The sequence below is a fragment of the Anser cygnoides genome, chromosome 5 (genome assembly GCF_040182565.1).
Source record: "Anser cygnoides isolate HZ-2024a breed goose chromosome 5, Taihu_goose_T2T_genome, whole genome shotgun sequence".
Lineage (NCBI taxonomy): Eukaryota > Metazoa > Chordata > Aves > Anseriformes > Anatidae > Anser > Anser cygnoides.
The window spans coordinates 4,734,191-4,747,581 of record NC_089877.1 but is presented as its reverse complement, the minus strand read 5'-3'; the positions used below and the strand labels follow the sequence as shown (position 1 = coordinate 4,747,581).

Here is a 13,391-nt window from a genome sequence, read left to right as displayed (position 1 = left end):
GCTTCTCCTTGGGTTTAGTTATTGGGGTCAGGAGCAGGGTAGGACCCTGCAAAACAGGAGACCCAACGCACCTGTGCAAAGGACAGGTCATGCAGCAGAGCCACACATTTCCAGTATGTAAAAAGTATTGCAAAGAACAAAGGAATAAACCACTTTTTCCATGGCCATTCTAGGTGAAGTATGTGTCACTGGGTATAAACTGCAGCAAAAGGGCATTGGGTTAGCCATTAGTGAAAAGCTTCCTGGCAATAAGGACAAAAATAGAGACCACAACAGTTACAGTGGGAGGCAGCCTATCAAATACTCCACGCAGCTTGCGCTAGGATTGCAGACCTAGCTCCATGACCCCTGGAAACCCTTTCAGCTCTGGTTTTTATGTTCCCATAGGATTGTGTCAACTATACCAAGTTTAGGAGCCCCTCGTTTTACAAATGAAAAAATGACAGCATTGTATAAAAGTTTGCAGCCCTGCTTTTTAGACCCACCCATATTAAAAAAAAAAAAAAAAAAAAAACAAAAAAAACCAACAACCACTTTCATAATGTTGCATCTACTGAGAAAGAATTAGACATGAATTTAAATATTTTTTAGTGCAATTAATTCTGAAACAGTTGGGACTACATTTGAACTACTCAGTAATAATTTCTCATACATACCAACATTCCCTGTGAATGATTCAGCTGACACTTGTAGAAACAGCTATTAGCTCAGTATAAATAGCACCACTTTTTGGCATTTTACACAATGCTCTGCATTCCAGCTTCTAGAAATTTCCTACAGTTTCTGGATAGCTGTTTTTGCTTATACATAGTTTCTCTCTGCCTAGTTCTTGAAAGCTATTAGAGGGATATCTTCTAATACAGGCAGCATAGAAGAAGCAAAAAGTGTTTTTAAAAGGAGAAAATGATTTGAACTACGTAGAGCATGAGGTTTTGTCTTTAGGAAAGTATTCTGATAGTGGATAACCTACTTCTAAAAGCTCCACCATGTAAGCTACAACACAATTTCTTTTTTTTTTTTTTTTCTAAACTTATTCTGTTTTATTAAAAGTACAGCTTTGTGCTGTGGTGTGCTCTACAGTATCCATGCATATCAAGAAATGGTGACAAGATATAGAAGGACAGCAAGACTATTAAATATCCATCATGCCACTCTGGATCAGGCTTAATGCAATCAGAAACACATGACTACATCAACTTATCTCCTTTGATCAAATGTGATTAAGTAAGTCATTAATTTTCAAGACAAATAAAAAATGCAAGATCATTCTATTATAAATGTAAATGCCTGTCTTCTTAAATGATTTTTCTAAAGGAAGCCTTTCTAATACAGAACTTTGTATACTTCAGAGAACAGTTGTTTTAACATTGGTTTTAATTTTAATGAAACATTATGTATTTGTATGCATGTCTTCTTTCCTTTTTTCTCACACTGCTCATGTTGTCAAGCAAAATTTGTGCATCAGCTTGATCAAGATAATTTCATTATACCATTGTTACCATTATGACTTGGGCAATTAGTAGTTTATAAGAATAAATTTATAGCAATCAGTGATTGAGGCACATTTGCAGTAGTCAGGGTGTAATAAAGCCCAATCAATTTCTTTCATTTAATATGTAGGCTGTGACCCTAGTTTTGATGAGAACTCTTAGCTATTTCATCTTTAAATAAAAAAGAATGTCTGCAAGCAATTATAGTGGTGTGTTAATTGGATATTCCTTTTTATCTTTTATACTACAGAATGCATTGCTAACGAAATCCTTGTTTTCCCTCTCATTCCCTTTCTCTCTCCCTCTCTGTAATGAACTGATATTGACTTGGTGTATTTTGCTAAGACAATGGGCCAGATTTTGATTTGCAGTAGCACTGGTGTAAATCTGGAGTGACTTCTCTAAATTAAATAGAATTATTGAGATTTATAAGCACATAACTGAAATCAAACCCCACTCCTCTTTTTCCTTTTTTTTTCTGTAAATATCAGAGGACCTGATTCTGCAGCCCTTACAGAAGCTGAATGCTACTTCAAGCTACGATCAGTTATTGTCTTATATACGAACTAAAGTATGAACTAGCACACAGTATTCAAATGGATGATTCATAAGCTTAAAACACAAGGAAGGCTTAGTCTTTGCCTAAGGTACTTCATTGCATTAATTCCATGCTGATTAAAGGTATTGGGTGATAGATGAAAGTAGTACACATTACATGTGTAAGAAATGAGACTCCAGCCCAGATTAAATCAGCATTACACATGCCAAGTCACACAGCTTCCTGTTCCATCCGTGGACCTGAACAGGTCCATCATTTCAGGAACAAGTTTCTGCACAGGACTAATGTGGGCTAAGAGTTCAGATAGAATGTTTTGTGTCTGGAGTGTGTAATATTGGAATAGTAACCCCAGAATTTTCCTGATATTTATTTTTCCACAGAAGGTATTTAAAACACAGGGTAAAAAATCAGCATTTCCTCTGTTTTGGTTCAGTATTTTGAAGACGCTTATTTCAGCATCAAACAATAAGGAAAATGACAAATATTTTAAATCTCTTCAGATATTTAACAATAGTTTTTGTTACTGTTTTCTGCAATAAAATACTGGAATATTAAACAAAACTTGATTTTTTATGTTTTAACAGGGGTATAACTTACTTTGGAAATGTCTTTATTATCTATTTTGTGTCATATCAATAATTATGCAAGTAAGATATTTTACAAGCAACAAAAGTGTTACCATTTTTCATTGCCAATTTTCATGTCCTGTGTCTCTTAAATTGAGCTAAAATTGTTTGTGTAAAATTTCTCGTTTGTAACATAAAGCTAGAAAACCATCAAAACAATCAATTGCAGCACTATCTGACGAAAGGAAAATACTGCGGATGACTCCAGGGCTCATACAAACAACAATTCTTCCTTAAGTGTCTCCTGATCTATTCAGAAGCTTTACTGTAGTTCTGTGATTTATCAGTGCTTGTGATAGTTTATTACTGCAGGCTTTATTTCTAGCATAATTGCAATAAACATTTTACTTGATGTTTTCTGAGGCTGGGGGGAAGGAATCCTGAAATCCTTAGTCCTTAATCGAGCAAAAATTCCACTGAAATTAATAGGAACATTACTTGCACAAAAACTCAGTGAAGACTGAAGACACACTGCTTAGCACCTCAATAAACTTAAACCCCCCATAAGCAAATTTCAATTAATCATGGGGGGGAAAGATTACTAAATGACAGAAATGAATAAAGAGATCCTCAAAACCTCAAAGGAAATGGTAAAAGTAACCTAGCTCAGACAAATGAAGAGCAAGCAAAAAATACTATCAAATCAAGCAGGCAATGCATTATAGGGGATAGATCTTGTTTATCAGTTAGAAGTATTGTGCTGGGGTAAGTTTAAGAGTAAGATAGATAGGTATACATATATATCTGTGTATGTATATATACACACATCTATGTATAGTCTGGTGCTGTATAGTCAAAGTGCTGGTATGAAAGAAGAAAGTGATTTTTAATGACCAGTGAAAAGAAAGAAGAAAGTGATCTTTTTTGAGCAGATGACAAACCTTGTTCCTTTTTGGGGACTTCATGTTCCAACTACATTCTGATCATTTTGAAGTGCAAAGAAAACATATATTTTATTGGTTTCATGTAACTTGGAAATCAGCTTTTCTGAGTAACTAAAGTAACTAAAGTAACTAAAATTAGAATTTTTAATGCTTGAAGATAATCTGTGTTGAAATTCACCTGTATCAGGAGTTTCTTACATAGCTACACATGCTTCAGAAGAATATGCAAGTGGCAGTTGCTTGTGTCTAATGGCTGGGAATACTGTGATGAATAATGTTCAGGATATTTAATTTACAAATTTTGTTACTTTCCTAAGTTATTCACAGTCTAGGGGAGAGTCAGATATAAGGGAAGGATTCCTTTTTAATAAAGGCAATTGACAAGGTTGTGGAAGAATTCCAACTCTCAGTTCTGACATGAATTTCCTCTCAGAAAATTGCTTAGTTGACCCAGGCCTCAGTTTCTCAACTGCAAAATACCACTCCCTAAGCAAGCACTTCAGCTTTTCCTTGTTAAGAGGTTGTAAATAATTTTTGCAACTACAGCCCTGAATAAAAAGGTACAGCAATATCATTTGGGATAAAGCTGTAAAAAATCTGTAAATGCATCGTACTGATAATTAGCAATTTGACAGTATTTTCTCTTGTGCTTCTCTGTAGCTCTCCCATTGCAACAGATTTTAGGACCAAAACCCGTCCTGGCTTTAGGATGGGTTTTGATACCTCAACTGATCAGGCTTTTTCCAGGTTGCTAGGGGACATCTGGACTCTGTGTGAGTATGAAAAAAAAGAAAAAAAAAGAACATAGCACATGTGTGTGTATGTGCATTCATGCCTTCATAGATATCTGAGGAAAAATACACGCGTAACAGTGTAATTTTATCCCTGCAAAAGAGCAGACATATGGAAAAATGCCCAAGAAAACAACTTTGCAGAAATTTCCCTGACTCCTGAAGCTTGTGATTAAAAAACAAACAAATAAACAAATAAACCAGTTGCACCAACTGATTTTAATAAATTAACAATAAAATACTGTTAAACTTCAGTGATACTACTTATTGATTTTGTCTAACTGAAAACATCTAAGACTTATTTGTTACGTAGGATTAGCCTAGTCAAATAGGATCACAAGTATGAACTCATAGGTAACTAGTGAAATACCCAAAGGCTTTGTAGCATACAGCAAACGTTTTAGAAGGTGTGCTGACTTTGCAGGTTTTTTGATATCACATTCGGTTACATGGTAATACTGACAACATATGAAAAGAAAAGAAAAATATTAGTCTTTCTTTTTCTCCCTGTGGGTAAAATATGGCAATTCAATCACACTGTTTGCCATCATATGCAAAAAAAAAAAAAAAAAAAGTCTTCATTATGACAACAACTTCACATCACATACGGTAAAACTGCCTGCTTTGAAAAGAAAAATGAAAATATTTATTGGTTTTCTAATTAAGATGCTGCTAACTGAATGGATTATTTCTATAGAAACTGAACTGGACAGTATGAAAATTCCTTGGTTTGAATTAGAATTTTGCATCAGTGTAAGCATTTGGAGATGTGCTTAAAAATGAGTTTAAATAATATCTTCTCTTGGCGTTATCTGGTTGCCAGAGTTTATTGATTTGAATGATAGTTGTTTGCAAGATGGGGGCAAGAACAGTCTTCTGTTGTCACAGTTGTTTTGTGCAGCTATTGATGTGATGAAACAATTTCATTTGTGGAATACTGTAAAGCAGCAGCTGCCTAATGGAAATGAAATACTTTAAGAAATTGCATGCATAAAATCTTCTAGGTGTTTAAACCTCTGGTCAAATGAGACAATTTATAATGTTAACAAACTTAATTCCAGAACAAGTTGTATCACAATTGGACCTGTCACCATACTACAAGTAACTGTCCCTCATGATTCATTATGACCCACCCCAGCTGACATGTGGACTGTGTGCAAACAGAGTGTGGAGAGTGAGTTGGGAGAGGGGAGATAACAGAGATAAATCTAAGTTCATTCTGGAAGCAGTCACACTCAATGACATATTCACTGACTTCTTCAACAGCTCATTTGATAATGTTCTTTCTGCACTATTCATTTTTCTGAAAGATGAAAGCTGGCTGAAGATCTCATCTGCTCACTGATGCAGGGAGAAGATTTGAAATTAGCACAAAAATAAAAAAAGGGAGGGGTGGGGTGGTGTGGAAAGCAAGCACTTTCTGATTAACAGTTTCTTGGTCCTGACAGGGAAGGCTAAACACCCTGCCTTTTCAGGTCACCTTTAATTAGATATGCATTATAATTCTACAATATGTCAATGGGCTGGCTCTGCCTGGCAGAATTGTGCTTAGAGAAGGGGGAATTCATTAATCACAATAATTAATTGCTTGAAGAATGGAAACATTGTTTTCTGTCTCAGCTTGTAACATGATACATATTTGTATAATTTTTTTATTACTGTTCTAACAAAAGGCTCAATCTAGGAGGTTAATAACATGAGTAGGAGAAGAGTGCAAAAAGGGTCAGTAATTCTTGGTCTTTTCTAAATTTCTGTTCTGAGTTTCGTTTTCTTTTCTTTTTTTTTTTTTTTTTTTTTTTTTAAGTGAGATAGTAAGGGGAGGAGGAGACAATGCTAATTGCATTAGCCAGCCAGAATGTTATATAGTTCATTACTGGAAATGAGAATTAAAACACCAGCTAACTGCTTTTCTCCACTGGTACTGAAAATACACCACACCTGCTTCTGCTGATTTGACCGACTTGTTAATTACCCAGAAAAATCTGGGTCAGTGTTTTATGACCAAATTAGTTACCAGCTAAAGATTACAATTGGCTTGCCAAAAGTAAATTAAGAAGTGTTGCATTAAGGGGGGTAAAAATAAAAATGTAATACTTGTGGGTTATTTTGGGGTATTGCCTTTACAAAATGCTGTAAAAGAGTGTTTTCCCTTAAGTCTCCTCTAATTTTGCACTAAGAATTTAAAATGCCTGTTAACATTTCAGAATTGTCAAAAAGTTTACCAGCTCAGAAAACCGCTCTAGCCCATCTCTCCATGAACATAAGCAGCCACTGCATGTGTATATGTAACGATGCAAACACTGCGCCAGCACTTTCTTATCTACTCTTGAATGGGGATACAGAAACAAACTTCTGCTAACTCTTTCCTTCTCCCCTTTTCACCTTCTTCACTGCAAATCCATGTATGAGCACGCAGATTTTTCCGCATGCACGTCCATATCAACATCATCTCAAAAATGAAGAAGTGGCAGTCACACAGAGAACTACATGTTATTTGTACACTATGTCTAACTCTAGGATTAGTTAAATACTCATATGCTTATTCAGCACTGCACACTAGGCCACTGTTCAGATGCTATCTTTGCTTGCCCTTACTGTTCGTATAACTCATTTCTTTTTCCTGATCACATCAACTCTTTTTTACTAATAAATTAATCAGTCATTTCTCCATCCAATAAACCTTCTTTATATTTTTCCAAATTCATAATTTCTCTTATCCAACACCCACTTTTTTCATACTCATCAAAGACAGGAAAGGAGAGGAGATGAGAAGGCTGCATTCAGTAAGTTATATACCTACATGTATACGGTAAAGCTACTTCTTATTTAGATCAGGAGAAAGGAAAAAGTATAAACAACTTCAATTATATTCACTAGTCTCCTTGACATTTTTTAAATGTACTAAACTCCCTTAAGAAAAAAAAAGAGAACTTGCAAATGTTACAGGTACATTTTAAGAGGCTTCCAAAACATTTGTCATTAATACAACTGTCTACATTTATGCTCTTTTTTCATCCTAGACAGTTTTTTGGTTTTTTTTTTTCACCCTGAAATCATTACAGAAATGTGTATAGAAAAAAAAAATAAAAATAACACTAGCACTATTCCTTTATCTGAAATGCAAAGATCAAATAAATAGCCCATAGAATAAATACAATTAAAGATAAAATGAAATCAGTACATTATACCTTCAGATGGAGTAAGTAAATACACAAGTAAAAAGTATTACATTTTGGGGAAATTTACATAAGAAAATACCAAAAACAAACAGAGCAAAGTGATCTGTACAATTTTTCTCCTTCAGAAAGAAATATAATTATCTAGAAAAAGAATGAGAAATTAAGTACTTTTCTATCCAAAACCAACAAAATAATATTTTAATGATATTCCAGATAAGTCCAAAATTTCATAAAACAGACATTCCAACAGAATGGAATATGATCATATTTATATTTTCTCCTCGAAATAGATGACAATAATATATATGAGCAGTATAGATTGCTATTAAACAATGGTTATGTGCAAGATTTAAACCAAATAATGCCAGTGCCAGTCATTTAAGATTTTTAAAATTAATGTAATAAGTTTCCAGTCATACTCAAACAGTTTTTCTTTTAATAAATTTAGAGCTTTTCTTTTTGAGTTGCCTACCACTTTAAGTTGTATTATATTATGTATGGAAAATGAGCCTTAACGCTGTCAAATAAATTGCTACTGTTATGTATTCATTTTTATAGATACAAAGACCTTGAAATACGGTGGAGAATCAGAAGTTAGTAGATACTTCAGAAGTCATGACATATTCCCAATGGAATGAGTATGAATATTTTTCATATATGACTGTGAGACAGAATCTGCATTAGTTTGGTCTCCTATGCATTGCTATGAAAAGGAAAATATTTGTGCTGTAAAGAACTGCAAAACATTGAAACAAAATTTCTATTGCAGCAGTTATTTGTTTCAGAAGGAAAAGCTGTCTACAAATGAAGGAGTTTGTTAAAAGGAAATCTCTTCGTTAAAAGGAGCAGTGAAAAGGACAACAATTTTAAAGGTGTCAGGAAGACTATTTATTTAAGCAAAAGCATCATAGAAGTTTAAAGAAAAAAAAAAGAAAGAAAGAAAAATGAAAGAAAGAAAAAAAAGAAAACTCCTCAAAGCATTTTAAAACACTACTGAAATTCCTGGAATGGTCAGGGTTAAATAGGAAGCAATGCCTACAAGCTACAAGAATTTCAATAAAACTATTTAAAATTAATCTGAAACAAAATATTATTAAAGATCCTGTAAGACTTATACATGAGAAGTGTAATAAGAACAGTCAAATAGTTATAGGATAGAGCAGAAAAGTTAAAGTAACTATCTGCACGAAGATGCAAAAGGAAGGAGTTGGAGAGGTTGCCCTAGAGGAGCCTTTTTATGAGGAATACATCAGAGGATTTTTCTGAAACTGTAAAGCCAGTGGAAGAGGTTATAGGAAAAATCGTGGAATGAACAATAGCAAATTGCCACAAACAGACAGAACTCATCCAAGAGTTCTAAAGAAATGCAAGTATGAATTTGATATATTTTGGTTGTTGACATAAATTAGCTTAAATAACAAAGAAATTAAAGGTATCAAATGTGAAGCAAATTCTCCATAAACTTCCAGGAGATTCTAGGGAGCTACAGAGCAGTAAATCTGACTTCTACAACAGACATGTTGGTAGAAATACAATAGAGACTAGAATACAAAGGCAAGTTAGTAAATAAGATACAGTGGGCAACAGTCAAGACATTTTTGTAAATCAAAGTCAAGCCTCACAAATCTATTAGCTTAATGAAGGAGTCAATGACCATGTTGATAGCAGTAATCCAGTTGATATATAGTATATACCTGAGTTTCTAACAACCTTATGACAAAGTCTCTCACCAGAGGCTCTTTCTTAAAAGAGTTTCAAAGGAGGAAAGCATCAATAAGTGGCATCTACGTCTATATTTCAGAGTGTGAAAGACAGAACTCAATAGTCAGTTTTCACAATGTACAAGAGTTACCAGTGGGATCCTACAGTGATGCATGCTTCTTGATGTGTTCTTAAAAGATTTGTAAAAATAGCAGAGAAGTTAGATATTTTTTGATAGCAAAAAAATACTCAAAATGTATGATCAAAAGAAAAAGAACAAAAAGGTGATCACAAATTGTTGCATAATATCTCAAAATATGGAATGACTACATGATAAACTGCTTGATATAATTCAATTTGATAAGTTCAAAGTGATCTATACAGGGAAAAATAAAAGCCCTAACTATGCTTCCCATGTGATGGCTGCTAATTTAGCTATAAACAATCCGAAAGACATGTTGAAGTCATTGCAGATCTACAATGATACTTCCGCTTTGCTCAGGAGCAGCTAAAAAGGCAAATAGAACATTAGGAATTATTTGGAAAGCATTAAAAGCTTAGGACAGAAAACCTTATATTTAAAAAACTAAATATTATTACAGATAAACATGGCATTCGTGCAATTCTGTTCCCCCATCTCAAGAATGGTACAGTAGAACTAAAGAAGATGTAAGGAGGATAAAAGGATGATCAGAGATCTCAAATTATTTCCATTTAAAAAGAAATTAAATGGACTAGCTCACAAGGAAACAGCTAAGAGATACTATAGAGATACATACACGTATGAATGATATGCAGAAGGGAATTGGAAATTACTGCTCAATGTAAGGAGTTAGAGGTATTCCGTGGAATTTTCAGCTGCAAATTTAAAACAAACACAACTTAGCACTTTTTTTTACATAACATGTAATTAAACTGTGAAACTCATCACCAAAGGATATTGTGGAAGTGGAAAGTATAAATGGTTTTGGAAAGCTATTAGGCAAATTCATGAATGAAGCATTTACTAAAGAGTATTAAATAAAAAGATACAGCTATAACACCCAGCTCCACTGCAGACTGCCAAACTCTGGGAGGGAGGAAGTGGGGAGTTATCACCATGCACTTGCTGTGTCCTTACCTGCTGCTATTAAAGCAGCTGCTACTTGTGAGACCACCAAGATCAGAATTAACAGATTTGTTTGATCTGAAGCAGTACAATCATTCATCTGAAATAAGTGCCTTTGTCAGAAGCTCTTTCCTGTCCTGCATATGGATAATGCTAAACCCATGAACGAATGGAGAAGATAGAGGAAAAGTAAAATTTCATCAAACTATTTTTTCGATGACATATGTGCTTTCTGGAGCCATGGGTATCAACCAGAAATGTAAGTTAGAACAAGACTGAGGAGTCACCTTAAGCATGTCGTAAAAGGCCAGGGAATAATGACTCAACCATTCCTAAAACTTTATCCTTCATCTTTTCTTGCATTGATAAGTTACTGATGCAGTAAGATATTGTCACTTTCTGCTCTAAGGGTATATTCTTGCAAGTAGATGGATGATGAAGCATGAAGGAAAATATGATAGTCATAATCTAAAGTTGCCATATGATAATACAGATTCTGCATTAGTAAACCATCTCTAGTGATTTGGGAATGACATATTACCTGCAAGTACTGTAAGCTTGTGCAAATTAATGCAATTATCTCTTTATGTACTCTGTTATCAGATTCGTAGATGAAGAGAGCTTGGAAAGAAGGAGTGAAAGCAAAGAAGAAAGTAACAACAGAACTCTTCTAACAGTAACATTTTCAGTATAATCTACAATTCAAGCCATGGTCTTTAAAGTGGCTGTAAAAGTAATTTTTCCCTCTTCCTTCATGAGTTCTAACAAAAAGAAATAATAATGTAAATTTACCAAACACTTAAGGGGACTGGCTAAATCACCATCACATGTAAAACTTTTTCTCCTCTGCCTCAGATACATACGGCATAACCTGTTAACTGACTCAAATACTTGAGTCTATGAATATATATCAACATGTGTCAAACAAGCTCTGCAGAAGTTTCCTATAGCTTTGAGGTTTGTTGCACAAGGCACTGAGTGGTTAGTTTTATTAGCTACAACTGACATGCCAAGAATATTTCTATTCAAATGAAGAGTCAGTCAAGCTTCATATTAGACTTAGGCATACTTTTTTTATGCTACGTAGGGTTTGGTTATAAATCATAGTACGTACTCAGACTAACAAATAAGAATATTACTTTATTCTCTTTTGGATGATAAGCTATTTGTAGAAAACAAAGAGTTAAAGAAAGTCTGTAATAAAGTAAACAGTGGGAAAAAAATCAGGGCTAAACAGCATAGTGAAACTCATGTCTTCCTAACACGATGCAACCCAACAAACTTACTTGCTCAGATAAATAAGACATAAGACTACAGAAAAGTTGTTGGGTTTAAAAGCAAACATGAGAGCTAGCAGCTTGTATCCATGCATCAAAATATGGTACATATTTGTTTTGTTTTGCTTTGCTTTGCTTACTTTAAATGTGTCTAACTTCTCAGGAATTTCCAAGAAAACAAAGTGCTGTGAATGGGAGCAAAGTGTCAATGCAAGTTTAAAGAGAAGGAAGGAGAAACTGCTAAAAGTCCTTAAGTCCAGGCTCACACATGGAAGCAGCAAACCCCTAGCACCCTGGAACCCCATACACTGGAGCACATCTGCTGGGATAACACTACGCCAGGCATGTCTAAACAGGCTCCTACAGAGCACACCAGCTTTACAGACAACTTTTTCATTCTCTATACACCCTTTGTGAAGCTCCTCAAGATTTTCTTCTTCCATACATTCCCAGTGTACATTACAAAGAGGTAAAAATCTATTTTAAGAAAAGTACTTCTTCTGCATGGAACAAATAAAGAATATTTATTCTTGATTCATCTAATACTTATTCTTTATAAATGAACCCTGAAGGATATGTGCTATTTCTTAAAATCAAAATGTAGCCGGTTAAGGTTGTTAAAAGATGGTTATAGACATGATGCTTTAATATTTAGAGTAAGTCAGTAGGAAGGGTTGCAAAATGGAAAACAAATATTTTTGAAATGTCACTAAAGACAATTTCAGAGTGCTTAAAGGAGTTGGGAACAAAGCTCCCAATAAAAATACCATTTGTAAATTGCTTTTTTCTACTAAAATAAAAACCACCACAGAGGAGCATCTGCACAATACATTTGGCCCAAACATGAAAGTCAAAATTATTCTGAAAAGAATTGTTCACCAGTGACTTGCCAACTTTTCCCAACATACCCATCCTCAATATTATACAGCTTCCTCTTCAGTTCATGTTAAAAGGCTCTGCAATTAAACTTTCCTTAAGATACATACTTTAAATAAAAATAATATATAAAAATATTAAAATATATTATGTATATATTGCACTTTAATATAAGTTTGTATAAAGTTCTTTCATCAGGAAGGAAATTTCAGAGGTGGTTTATGCAACTGTCTAATCTTTTAGCTCTCATTAATATCAAAATAATAATTTAAATAAGTCTTACTGTTACATACTGAGAAAAATTGTTATTTTGATAAATTAGACAGGCAACATTGAGAACAAGATTTTTTTTGTTGTTGTTCTAATTCTGATTTAAGCTTTCCTACAACCAAGTAGGAAATACCTACACTCTGCAATATCTTTTAGTCTTTGTTTCTGTCCTGAAGATATTTCCCATTATGTTTCTGTCTAAGAGATAAAAGTATTGTTCTGAAATTTATTCTTTAGAATATATAGTTGCATTTTTAAATTCTGTGCACATGACAAAAGCAAAGTATTCCCCTCCTTTAAGAATTTAGCTAAAAATCATAATCTATTTGAGTAAATAGCACACATTTCTTGCATACAGTATTTATCTGTGGCATATTTTAGTGCTGTTAGTACAAAAATGAATGAAATATAAATATACAGTCTCAGTGCAATACAGACCATAATTACTACTCACTTTTGGCCACTAGTGAAGGAATCACCAGCAAAGACTATTACCATATGAGGAGGTGGACTGAGGTAGTTCTGCAATTTTCCATTTAAAAAAAATAATAATAATAAAAAATATACAATAAACAAACAAACAAAACCCTGCTTTACAGATTTGTTAAGCCATATATAAGCCATATTAAG

General features: G+C 33.9%; 1 long non-coding RNA gene across 1 annotated transcript in view; it reads right to left on the bottom strand.

Moving 5' to 3' along the window:
• LOC106033940 (uncharacterized) overlaps window positions 1-13,391 on the bottom strand; it is a 287,150-nt gene that overhangs the window by 224,184 nt on the left and 49,575 nt on the right. The window lies entirely within an intron of this gene.